Source organism: Plectrocnemia conspersa, unplaced genomic scaffold, assembly GCF_051122295.1.
Source record: "Plectrocnemia conspersa isolate PC_06_02 unplaced genomic scaffold, ASM5112229v1 ptg000006l, whole genome shotgun sequence".
In the NCBI taxonomy this organism is placed as follows: Eukaryota; Metazoa; Arthropoda; class Insecta; order Trichoptera; family Polycentropodidae; genus Plectrocnemia; species Plectrocnemia conspersa.
Genome location: NW_028277170.1, coordinates 4324586 through 4338957, shown reverse-complemented (window position 1 = coordinate 4338957; position 14372 = coordinate 4324586). Strand labels below are relative to the sequence as shown.

Below are 14372 nucleotides of genomic sequence, written 5' to 3'. Positions count from 1 at the left end.
TTATGACTATGCAGTTGTAGCGTAAAGTGTTGTAAATTGTTTATACTGATCCCTCAGCTTAAAATATAAATCAAAACAATTATGTGTTTTAAAGGTATTTAAAGTAAAGTCAGTTCTTTGCAAACCGTTTAGCTCTAGAGTGAAAGGGATTCACCCAAATACATCTTCGAAGGATATAGATTTAAATTCTACGCATTAATCAGAAGGAGTAGAATATTCTATATTGTTAAGAAAAAAAATCTATTCAAGAAGAATTACAAAATGCTATTTTGTCAATAGTCGAAATAAATAAGAGAAAAGCAGAGAAGGGAATGAAAGAAGAGAACATAAAAAGAGAGTTCAAAAAATTTTATATCTATAAAAAGGGAACAGATATAAATTAGAAGCCTTATCCAACGCGTTAATGACAATAAGACCAACATCAACAGCAACGGAAAGGGTTTTTTCCATAACGGGAATAATAAAACCAAAGGTTAGCAGTAATATTAAATTCGAGACACTTTTTGCATTATTGTTTTTAAAAAGTATGTTCGTGAAGTTAAAATAATTGTAAAAATTAACATAATAAGTATTTTATTTATTTATTTATATGTGCACGAATTTGAATAATAGCTATTTTGATACATTTGGTAAATACTCGAAAGTACTCGAGTACTCGAGTATTTTAAAATTTTAATATTTGATACTCGAGTAGTTGATGGTTCGAGTAATTGGAGACTCTAGACCTGACCCTATCAATCACGCTACCTAACGACTAACAAACATATTATTACAGTTCATTATAAATTTAATAATTAGTTTTAATCAGCATACAACATACTATATATATAAAAAAATAAAATAAATTCCAACTAAATTTTCAATTCGGGTCTTAAGAAGCATTTTACATTCTTCAATCTCTGTTATTAATTATTCGCTATTAACGTCAGTGTCGTAAAAACATCTCAAATATATACAACTTTTACGCAATTTTTTCGGTATTCGTTTCAGAGAAAAAAGTTTTCATATCTAGTAGGAATTCAAATTGTACGTTTAGGTCCTTTATCCTCAAAAGTCGTGTCGATATCTCTTGTTGAAGATGATCGATCCCACTTTTTATGACATGCATAATTTCTTCCTCGGCTATAGGTCCGGCATTTATTGCATGTCCTCCGGACATCCTCTTACGTCGCCTTATTCTTCTCTCAGTTTCAATGCCCCAAGATGCATATTTATATTTGGCGTTTATGCAGCATTTTTAATATCTGCAACCGTTTCTGGATTCGGTTTATTTTGCCGAGAATAGTGTTCCAGAATTTCAATTAAACTATTAATAAAATTCATTGATCTTCTGATATGCTTTTCAGCAGCCTTATCGGGCACTCTAGCGTTTGTCAGATTCCTGCTTTGCTGTTAAAAGCATATGGATAAACCTTTTGTTCTGTTTAGCAGAGTGAACTCCTATTAAATTTAAACTGTGTTTGTCATAGTTGACAAACAATGCTTTGGCATCTCTGGCAGATATTCGTTGTTAAAGGCCGGATATGTGTCCAATCATCATAGCATTGTGGTGGCCAAAGAGATGTTGTCGCGCAAAAATATTCCATATATGTAATTTTCATATATGGACAGCTGGGTATAAAGTTGTATCTTTAAGAAACAGTCCAATGTTAAGTTCGCCCTTTATATCCGCAACACTTCATATTACATGTTGCTGTGTATTTTGTTGTATTATATAGCTAATTACAAAATTCACAAAAATCCAGTTTATGATTCAATGAAAACAGGATTTTCTTCATTAGCTTCTTTGAAATCAAAATATCGAGCATGGTAAGTTGTACACCCACAAGTAAATATTGTGGTTCTTATAAATTAAATATGACACATTGAATGAAGGCATAATTAGAGAATGTAATACAATCACAATTCTTGTGAGTTTTAATGTTATAGGAATAGTAGTTTTTTCTTATGATTCTAGAAAACAATACTTTTCTAGAATACATATGGGTCAATATCCTTTTAAACTGTGTTTTAATTTTATTAGTGGGCCGTAAGAATTTTTGTAAACATTTATTGATCACAATCTTTCCGTAATTGTTACAGAATTGTAAGAACAACTGAACAATTTTAACGCAATGAACGGCGGCGATCCGTTTCGTAAATGTGTTGTTGAAGCTTAACATTTGACACTTTAAATACGCGTGATTATTGACAGCTGTCTGATTTACAGTACCGCATAAAAAAATAAACAAAATTTAAATGAAAGATTTATTTATTTCAAAATGTATTAAAAAATAGTTTGTCTGCATTTGGATTTTATACTATATTTTAAAAATATTATATCTATCCTTATCGATATTACTACGGACTTCTGATATGAGAGTATTGGCGAAAGTGTATTCAAACCGAATTTTGGTCGATAGGAGGGCGCAAAAACAATTATCACTTCTCAGAAGACAAAAATTCACGTCAAAAGCAATAAAATCGTGTCGGCGACGGCGCCGTCACGATTTTATTGCTTTTGACGTGAATTTTTGACCTCTGAGAAGTGATAATTGTTTTTTGCGCTCTCCTATTGGTCAAAATTCGGTTTAGATGTTCTTCATTTGATTCTCTATATTGATTATAAAAAATCTTAAATTAAATTGTAGCTGTTTCTTTCCATATGTTGCATCCATATTTTCTGTCGTTTCTGTTTTTTTTTATTGGAACTGGCGGTTGAGAAGTAACCGGAATTTTCTTTCATTTTTATACTTCGGGTGAAACTTTTTTTTTTTTTAAATAAAGAAATAAAGTGTTACACTGATCAATGTTTTTTAAACATTAAAAATACTGTAAAAAATGGTGCCGGAACGCCGTTCCATCGCGATACATATAAAAAAGCCCTGCTTATAAATATTATTTTATCAGAATTGTTAGCAAATAATAATTAGCAATAAAATCGTGACGGCGACGTCACGATTTTATTGCTTTTGACGTGAATTTTTGACTTCTGAGAAGAGATAATTGTTTTTTGCGCTCTCCTATTGGTCAAAATTCGGTTTAGATGTTCTTCATTTGATTCTCTATATTGATTATAAAAAATCGTAAATTAAATTGTAGCTGTTTCTTTCCATATGTTGCATCCATATTTTCTGTCGTTTCTGTTTTTTTATTGGAACTGGCGGTTGAGAAATAACCGGAATTTTCTTTCATTTTTATACTTCGGGTGAAACTTTTTTTTTTTTTTAAATAAAGAAATGAAGTGTTACACTGATCAATGTTTTTTAAACATTAAAAATACTGTAAAAAATGGTGCCGGAACGCCGTTCCATCGCGATACATATAAAAAAGCCCTGCTTATAAATATTATTTTATCAGAATTGTTAGCAAATAATAATTAGCAATAAAATCGTGACGGCGACGTCACGATTTTATTGCTTTTGACGTGAATTTTTGACTTCTGAGAAGAGATAATTGTTTTTTGCGCTCTCCTATTGGTCAAAATTTGGTGTAGATGTTCTTCAATTGATTCTCATTCATTAAAAACCGTAATATTGTAAAAAAAATCGTGAATTAAATTGTAGCTTTTTATCTTTCCATATTTTGCATTCATACTTTACATAGCTTCTTATCATACTCATATTTCTAAATTTGCTTTCGTCGATTCTGTTATTGTTTTGGCCTTTTTTTAGTGGGAACAGCGATTGAGAAAACCGGAATTTTCTTTTATTTTTAAACTTGGGGCTAAACTTTTACACATAAAAATAAATAAAATATAAATAATGACGTCATTTTTACGTAAAAATAAATAAACAAAATGTTACGCAGATTGTCAATGTTCTTTAAACATTAAAAATACTGTAAAAATGTTGCCGGAACGCCATGCCACATGATATTTTTAATTTAAAATTAGCATGGTTAAAGTATTTCATTGTAAGCATTATTCACCTAAAATTTCGTTAAAATATGTGTTGCATTCACTAACAAAAATCACACGTGTATCTTCTTTTGGAATCAGCGTCCCAAACCAGCAGAAATATGTTTTTCCCAAATATACGTTAAAAGGTTTTTTATCCCAGGTTTTGGAATTTCATAAAATATTAATCCCTTTTTAAATAGTCAAATATTCATTAACATAAAAAAATTAAAACAACATAGTCGTTGAAAAAAAAACAAAAAGGATTACTAATATAAATTCATTTTTACATTAATATTATTTAATGCGAAAAATGTGCTTATTTATTAGCACAAAGTTAATTGAATCTAAGTGCCATTAAAAAAGGGCTATTTGTAAATTTTTTGTGCTTCAAAAAAATATGATAAATCTAATACTACTACTTATTTTTATATAAAATATATTGGTTTGTTTTTAACGGAACTATAATATGTTTGTAGTAAAAACGCATCAAGAAAAGATATTACAGAAAACCTTCTCAGGTATTTAATAATTATTTTTTATATCTATACCGTTGACTATCTACAAATTCTTAACCTCCGCAGTGTTTGAAAGCAGCTCTTATGCAATTCGATCAAAATATTTGATTATCTGTCACCTCACCCAATTTCAGCCAATCAAAGCACGTTATGATGGTAATATTGCTCCAGCACGTGGTTGTGGAATGCAGTTAAATGACACCAAGGTCACATGTGCATGTATAATATTATATTATACAAACATTTGTTACAATGCCAATCCATTTCATATAGTCTGTTTTATAATAATATATATACGTTTATGTTTTCCTCCTTTCTTTTTGTCAAACATTACCGGTACATATGAGCCGTACAATCTTAATCAATCTATCGATGCAGCCATAAACAAAATTCTTGAATGAAAATTCAACGTTGGCACATTTTCAATTTTCAGCCATCGAAACTAAAACTTTTATGCTTATCCTACTGATGTTTGAGAAGCATTTGTTCGATTTGTGCCAATTTATGTCGCATATAGCGACAGTTAATTGGATAATTCATAGCGAACGATACTAGTCAGCCGCAGTTAAAAGTAGCCCGTTGAGAGCACTATACAAGTTTTGGCTTCCTGTTGAATAATAAAATAATAAAAGTTAGTTGATTACTGTATGCAAAACTTTTAATTTCATTATTATAAATTAATTAATATACAGTCTGAGGTACATTTAACAATTATAATAATAAAAATCATAATCTGCATTTTTGTATTGTTACTGTCTTATTATTGCATATATTTTATTTTTTTTAATTATAACAAAAAAAATATTTTTAACCATCGTTATTTTTTTAATGTAGTGTGTTTTTATGAACTAAAAATTTCGGATATATTTTTTTATTAAAGTTGTAAATCACTCGAAATTATGACTATTGCTATCTATAATATAATACATACGTTTGAAAAACCTCTGTCGTTATCATTTGACAAATTGAAGATTCATATGCTTTCATTATTATCTCCAATATTGCGTTGCTTTGACTGTGAAATTCAGAGGACTTTACTCAATGTTTTCATTATATCATATAGATAGTTATTTTGTATCAAATTTAATAATGGAACATATGATAATTCCATAAAATATATTTTTCCACATAAATAAATTCTCAATGCAATGCAAATATTCGTACAGCCCGTCACTTTTATAGGTAAACTAAAGTCGACGTCCCACATTTTCGATAATAAGACGTCTTGGTCACGCGATTACACGGTAACAATATAAAAAAAAATACAATCCCTTATTAAAATTATGGGGTTTCATGTATCCATGTAAAGTAAAACATGTTTAGCATTAGCTAATGAATTCTGTTATAGTTTATCGGATAGATATAAAAGACGAATCCATTAAGTTGTATTATATTGGAGAAGTTTCTCATAGTAAGCATAACTGGTCATTTGTCCAATAAATTACGATTATGATATTTGTACACCATAAAGTATGTTTATAAATATTTGCCTCTTGTATGACATGAATGAAACGTCTCTTATCGATTCGATGCAAGCTTATATACCAAAATGCGAATCTGCCTCGCATTTAAATCGATAACCGCAAACAAGCAAGTGTTTTGTGATCAATGTCGAATATTGACTTTACACATACAACTTCTCGGTCAAGTTTGATAAGTTGTGATCAAATCTTACGAAACAAACATACGTAATATCCGTTGAAAAGCAAACAGAAAATGGATGTAATACAAAAGTTGCAAATGAACAACTACAATAAAATATAATATAAAAGTGATGCATTATAGAGGTTGTGAATTCAATAATGATTTATTAAATGTATTTAAATCAGTACCATAAGAAGAAAATCACAACATAATTTGTGAATTAAAAGAAGGAACCAGTACTGATGAATTAGATGTAAATATAATTAAATAAACATGGAAAATAATAGAAACTGAATTACATTATTTCGTTAAATAGAAGATTGCTACTATTAAACTTATAATTAAAATAAAAAAATAGTTTGCTGTAATAAGACCAATTAACATATTGCCTTGTATGAAAAAGGTGATGGAAGAAGTAGTAATTAATGATTGGGATTCAGAGAAAAACTTTACAATTTGTTGTTGGCCAAAGATACAAAAAAAATCATTGGAGCACGTTTTTTGGATAAGGAACAGAAGTATAGTGTTAAAGAAATTATAAATTATATGTATAAGTGAAATAGTTTCCAGGTGGTTTGATAATTATTTAAAAAAGAGAAGGCAGATAGTTAAAATAAATTATGCTTATTCCAAAGAGAAAATAATTTCTCATTGTGTACCACAGGCTCCAAATTATTTGTAATATATATTAATGATATATAATAGTTAATAATATAGAAAAATGTAAGATACATATATTTGCAGACGACACTTTAGTTTATTGCATAGGTTATAATTTTAAACAAATTTGTAGATAACTTAAATATTGAATTAAGTGTATTTAAACTAAATGTATGTTTATTAATAATAAAGATATCAAAATAGTTATAATTAATTAATAATAGTTGATAATATAAGATATTTAGGAGTAATTGTAAATACAAAAATAATTTAAGGAACACTGAAATTACATAAGCAAAAAAATAGTATATTATCTAGGATAAAAAATTTGTTAAATATAAATAAAAAATAATAATCTACAGTAGTATTATATTTAATATTATACATGCTTATTAAATTAAATAAGACGATGTTGTAAAAATTACAAAATAGGGCAATGAAAATAGTTTTAAATAAAATTAGATAAACTATTTGCAGAATTATGATTGGAAGATTGGAAAGGTTGGATGTTAAAAAAATATTTAAGTTGTTATATATAAGTTATAAAATAATATATTACAACAGTATTTTAATAAAAAATAAAGTTGTACAAATTATTTTTTTATAATGTTTTTAATATATTTTATATAAAAGTTTTGATTATATTATTATGTTTAATATAGCTAATTGTTTAGTGTACAAACAATTATCTATATTAGCTACTAAATAAATTAATAAAATAAAATGAGTTTTCAGCTCCATATTTTAATTATGAATTACAAACAGAAAAAATGAAACTTTATCTGTAAAAACTACCACAGTCTAAAATATATTTCTGTAATTAGATTTTCGTTAGAATGCATATTTTTATTTTAGTTGTTTTTACCGCAGCATGTGACGCTTTACATTGTCGTCATTAGTTTTTCTCTACCACGTGGAGTTTTTTTATAGATTTTTTTAAAACATTTTTGCGAAAATGAGTTATATTATCCATTAGACTTGATTCTCATTTTTTTTTTTGTATAAATAGTATATATAATTTTACGCACATACTAATTATATATACTAACATGTTTACCGTTCCATGTTTATATTTGTTATTAGCTACAATTGTATAAAAATAATAATATAAAAAAAACTTTGGTATTTATTATTTAATGAGAAATATAATAGTATTTGAAGCGAAAAAATAAAAATATATTTAGAAAAAAATTAAGTTAAAATTTTAGTACATTTCACTGAAGATCTGGAACCATGTCTTTAGCATCTACAGCAACATGTGCTTATATTTAAATTTAAGATTGCTTTTATCGTAGTCACAGAGATTAGTGGGTTAGTGTGTTTCCGCAAAATATGTTTATAATATATTCTGGTATGAAAATGACAGTATTGGAAGACTAATATGCATTTTTTTCATATTTATATAAAAAGGTGTATTAAATTTTATTTTTATAGCTTTATTTTGAATAACTTGTAATTTAGAAAAAGTAGTATTACTAGTGTTACTCCATAACAGCCAGATTGTTAAAACAAGTTAAAAGATTATAATGATGAAGATTTGAGATTTAATAATCATTTTCGTCTTCTGTAATGAAATTTGGGCTTATCTACTATTAAACAGCAGATGTAATGAGAAAATAACTGTACATAACTACGTATTTAGAGAGTAAAATACATATTACACCAATGTAGTTGGATAATATTACAGAAATCGAAAAGCTTCATGACTTTTTGATTCGTGGATATGTATAAAAATCACTTCTATCCACAAAAAGATTGTTAATGTATATCAAAATCAATCACCATTCAGCAATCAGGTGGTTTTAGTGGATGCTATTATTGAGCGAATTGATGAGTTATCAGGCAGAATAATGAGACTAAATAAAAACATACAGCATCATTTAGGAGATTTGATTAATTGTAAACATTTTTCGATTTCTCTTGATTAAAACTACTGATGTCGCATTAAATGCTCGGTTGGCCATTATTGCTAGATATTGTCTCACAATGAGAGAAGATTCGATAAATCATTTCCAGGTATTTTTAAGATATTTCTTGAAGATAAGAATCTGGCAAAGTATCTTCAAATCAATGATCATAAGATTATGTTTGGATACATAAAAGTCTTTAACTTGAACTTATAAGTTTTTTCTCGAGCTAAAAATTATTTCTAGAAGGCCAGCATAACTGTACAAAATGAAATAAAGCCAATGCATATAAAGTAACAGCATATTGTAAACTAGTTTAGCGAAAGATTTAATAAATAGACGATTATAATAATTTAATATCCGGATGTAGAAGTTTTCAGTACCTTGGAATTAAATGGTTTCATGGAAGATGCAACTTGCAGAATTTTACGACGCCATCTGGACTCAAGAGTTTATTGACTTGAGATCCAAACGTTAGAATCTGAAAAGAAATCGTTTAAAGAATAAAGAAGAGTGTAACTACAAATAAAAAATTGGAGTGCTTGGAACCGGTTACTTGACACTTAAGCACCCAGAAAAACTTTACTTTACTCACAATTATTCTCTCTACTTACTTTTGTGAAATCGTATTCTCGGTGTTAAATAATATAAAAACCAAAGATTTAGCAAATGCAATTCAGTAACAAAAAAGTCACTAATGCTTTTGCTTTTTTTAACATATAAATATATCAAAAATAACTTTTTTACTAGGGCTGCAAATATTTGTATATGTTACGCGGAATCCGAATTAAGCTAGGTATGCTGACACACCGAGCTCAAAAGGTTCGCCATCTCTGAAAGCATTCGACAAAGCTTGTTACAAACTTTTCCTTTTGTTTCTTGATTCGTGGAAATGTATGAAGTTACTTCGATATACAAACATATGTAGTTATAAATCGTGTATCGAAAACTTTAGACCAGTCACCGCTGAACAGTCTGTAGGCTTTAGTGCACCAACAACACGGCTATCGTCCACGTAGTTCCATTATCACTAATTAATGCGATGAGAAGTTGAAATAGTCATAACAGAAACTAAACAGAACTATAATCGAAAGCTTGTTTTTTAAAAAAAAATGTTTTTAATACTTTTTTAATTAGGACTTATTTTTGAAGCAGAGCTTATATTAAAAACATTCTGAAAAATTTAAATTCATAGTTTTGCTATGCGGAGCGCGAACAATTAAAAAAATATCAATTATACGTTAGTTCTTAGCGACCTTGAATATTATCTGAAATCTCAGCGAATCGAAGTACTCCTTGTTAGTAAAGATGATTCAAATAAAATTGATTATAAATCTCTATTATGTTAGTGCTTTTTCTAAGAGAGTTGTAATACAATTCATTGCATTTTCGTATTTGCGAGTACTCAATAAAGCACTATTTAAAGTTTCTGATGGGTGATCTCTACAATCCGTCGATACTCGGCTGATGTTTTCTGCGATATATACAAGGAGCTGGAACACTTTATTGTATCCGTAATAATAATAGCAGATTACTGTATTCATTATCATTTTAAAATACTACTTAATTATTATTTTTTTAAATTGTTAGTATTAGTAAATGTGTTTTTAAAAAGTCTTAGTAATTATATACATTTTAAAAAGAGTATATAATGTAAACGAGTTCCGTTTTTGCATTTAGATTAAATTTCGCGTGGCGAGCGGGAAGGTTGCCAGCACTGGCTAACGATTCGCAGATTTATATGACAGTTGCACCAACGTGAGATCGTGTGATTTTTTTCCCTTTCACGATGCATCAGTTCTTCAAAACGCAATGTTAATTATCCTAAACGACGACTAATATTTTGTCATAAATTTAAATTGGCCTAAAAGTATAATTAAATATGAGAAAGTCGCGAAATTAAAAATACGTGGCGCAAAAGTCTGCAACGCAGAAAGGGGAAGGATCTATTTTAAATGCATATTTATTAAAATATAAAATAAATATCAACTACAGTTAGGTCACTCAAACACATTACTACTATTAAATTTTGATTTTCAATATGAAATCAAATCTATTTAATACAAACAAAACTGGTCTCATGACTGCATTAAGCTTTAAAAATAGTCAGTCATAATTAAATAAATAGAGATGAGTATGTTTTAGCAAATAGTGTTTGAATATCGTAACATTAGTGAAGACAACTACTGTGTAAAAGTCAACAACCAGCTAGATATAAATTTGATTTATTTTTTTAAATAGTTAATAAGTAAATTACCTTTTAATATTATTATTATTTATGATAAATAAAAGCGAAATTTTCATTATATTGAAATTTTTAATGTATAAAATTCACATAGTTTTATTTGAATGACATACATTTTTTTATCAGATATACTCGACAGATCGGTCTGTATTTTGTTAAAATTCATTTACTAGCTCTTTTCAAAAACATTTGACGTAAACATGTGTTCTAAATCTTGCAGTGGGAAGAATCGAAAGATATATTTTTACTTCACAATGTTACTCCATGTTATTATATGTTAACTGAAGTACTAGTGTATAAAATATATATAGCTCACATGCAGCGGTTTAAATAAATATTTAATAAAATTACATCCACAATAGATTTGGTTCCAATTGAACCTATAAACAAACTATTCTTGTCGAAATCAATTCAGTGAATTAGGTTAGTAACTTAAAATTAAAGTTTTGGCCCGTCTTGAAATGCATTTTCCCGAAAATGTTTAAAGAATAATTATATTAGTATTCTGATGTATTAGGGCGGCCTTGTGTACATTTTTTTATTTGCGATGACGTCCAGCGGTTTTATACGAGCTGTAAAAAAACACACATCAGATCTCATCAGACACCAAAACAATGAAAACGTCAGCGCGTTGCGAAGGTCCTCGAAACTGTTTCGAGTCGGCCGTCGGCACCGAAGCGAACTATTAATAATAGAAACGTGTCCAATCGAGAGCTTTTGTGTTGGCAACCATCCCAAGCTTCCGAATAACGCGTTACTCTAGCGCTCGGACGCGCATTATTATTGGCCATTTTGCAATTGGAGGGTGAAAATGCTATACGATCTAAGCGCCATTCCAACTTTTTCCTGTTAGCCATTAACATCATTGCGATTTATGACCAAAATAAATCCTTAACCTGTATGGAATCTGGTAAGTTGTATGTTAAGGTAAATCGTAGGATGTGTAATCGCACATTGTCGTGCAAGTGAATTGGACATTTTATTCTTTGTGTATTTTATCAATTTCTTAACAATTACGCGCAAGTGTAATAGTATCACCAGGATTATAAAACAGTTATTTTAGTTTCGCGATATGTTTTGGTTTCATTTTTTCTCAATCATTGTTCAAAACCCTTTCTGTTGAGAAATAGATCGTTTTCTTGCATAAAAGAAGCACAAAATAAACTTCCTAACAGCGATTTGCTTTAGATTTTTAAGGTATGAGAACCCTAGGGGAAATAGGTATAGGCCTTTGGATAGTGACATTCGCTTGATGGGCATTGTCCAAGGTCGTATTGCAATACAATGGGAATCTTGTGGACAGTGGCGTAGCTATGGGGGGCGAGCCGCACTTGCTTGGGGGCGTCATATTCGCGATGAGATCGTCTAATGTGGTTCCTTACTCTGAATGCATTAAAACATATATAAATCAACGAATAACAAGAGCTTAATAATAACGAATGTAATATTTTAAGAAATCCTGATTTTATGACCCTGCAAAAAATGTATGGGGGGAGGGCGGCCATTTTAAGGATCGCCCTAGGCGGCACATACCTTAGCTACGCCACTGCTTGTGGATCCAGTGATTTATTATTTTCGCAACAAATAAATATTTTCTCAATGACGGAGAATATTTACAGTAAGAACACTTGCGTGTTATTTTTTCTGGTCGTAACGAGGGCTTTTGTGTGGTCCATCCTTTACGCTATTCTCTTTTTTCCTTGTTGATGAATAATCATTTTGGTCACAGTTAATTAACGTAAGTTTTTTTAATAAGACCCTTTCAAACGTAGGCATTTTATTACTTTTGTGCGGCACCCATTTATCAAGCTTTTCTTATCTGTTTTAATTGGTCTTGAACTATTATGTGCAAATTTTAAAATTACTGTGTGAGGTTCTGATTTAATTATCGTTATTGATTGATAGAGGACGCCCATGATATTTTTTCAGCATTATCAAAAATACACCGCACATTGTTTAGTTTAGCTTTGAACGTTTATTCTCAAAATGACATGTATACACTAAATGTGATAACTTGAAAACCAAGTAATACAGATTTTCTTGGGAACGTCTAGATGTAATAGTTTCATGTTGTCATCTATGCCTGATTTGTTGATAATATACGGAACAAACTGTCAAACTTAGCTGATTTACAAAGTCAGTTTTTCAAACAAATATTGTCCAATAAAATACTTGTTTATTATTAGTTGATCGAAATACTATTTATTTCTTTGATTATATGTCAGAGACCCTAAAAAAACTCTTCGTTAAAAAGTTTATCTACACTTACATATTTATATAAATGTATAGATATACATACCGCTTAACTTCTCCCTTTGATTCGTTAGTTTTTTCATTAGTCAAGTGACCTGACCCACGTAGGGTTGCTCGAAGGACCAGTAAAATGCTTCGGATGGTTTTAATCATTATAATTTATTTTTTTCAGTACATAATAATACGTAAATGTCAAAAACCAACGGTATACTAGCGACCGGGCGGAAGTGTCCTGCTCGACTTGGCCCAAGCATCTCTTGGCCATAACGAAACTTGTAATGGTCATCTCCCATACAATATGAAAATTTAACATGATTGAATTTAATTTCAGTAGTGCTTCTATCCATATATAAATGAGACGAACGGGGTGAATTATTTTTTAGCTTTTGTACACGAGTAGTGAATTTAAATCATAACTCAAGTGAAGTTAAATTATGCGCCACGTGCGCGAAGGGGTTGCCCCAATCGATATGCGCTAAGAAACTGGCAAACACAAACAATATAATAATCAAGGCCGGATTACTTTTAAGGCTAGGGCAGCTACGAAACGCCATGTTCCCTAATCTATGACATTCAAACTATTAGTCTAAAGTGTTATTCTTAGGCTTTTAATAAATATTATAATAATCATATTTATGTATTATAATAATATTTACTAGTTCTAAATGCGGAAGTAAAACGCGATAATGAGCGATATTTGTTCTACTGTGGTCAGGGTTACCAGATGGATTAGAAAAAACAGGTTTAAAATAGCAAAAATTCCTGAATAAATGTCGTTCAAAGAAAAATTTGTAAATAGTCCAATGGGCTTCAGAAAAAAGCGAACATCCGATAGTCCAATTTTTCACATATTAAAAACTCGACATACACTTCAAAAACTGTATTGTGTCACTATTTTCGTACAAGTTCTGTCACTTAGCTAAATCTATAGCAAACTCATTGTCAACATGATTCCTAATATCGTGTAATTATTACTAAATTAACTTTCACTTATCAATGCCTCCGGATATTTTAAATATTGGATCAGCCCTTACTGTTAGTAGTGGTTGGTGAGGTAATCACTAGGTAGTGTTTATTGGTTGTGACAGTGGCGTAGCTAGGGTATGTGCCGCTCAGGGCGATCCTTAAAATTGCCGCCCCCTCCCCATACATTTTTTTGCAGGGTCATAAAATCAACATTTCTTAAAATAATAAATTGGTTATTATTAAGCTCTTGTTATTCTTGTTATTCTTGTTGTCTTAGTGCATTCAGGATTAACCACTTGGGT

The 14372-nt window shown here is 29.6% G+C and overlaps 1 protein-coding gene across 17 annotated transcripts in view; it reads left to right on the top strand.

Annotated features, from left to right (window-relative positions):
- Positions 1 to 14372, top strand: part of Pdp1 (PAR bZIP family member Pdp1) — a 160154-nt gene that overhangs the window by 130388 nt on the left and 15394 nt on the right. The window lies entirely within an intron of this gene.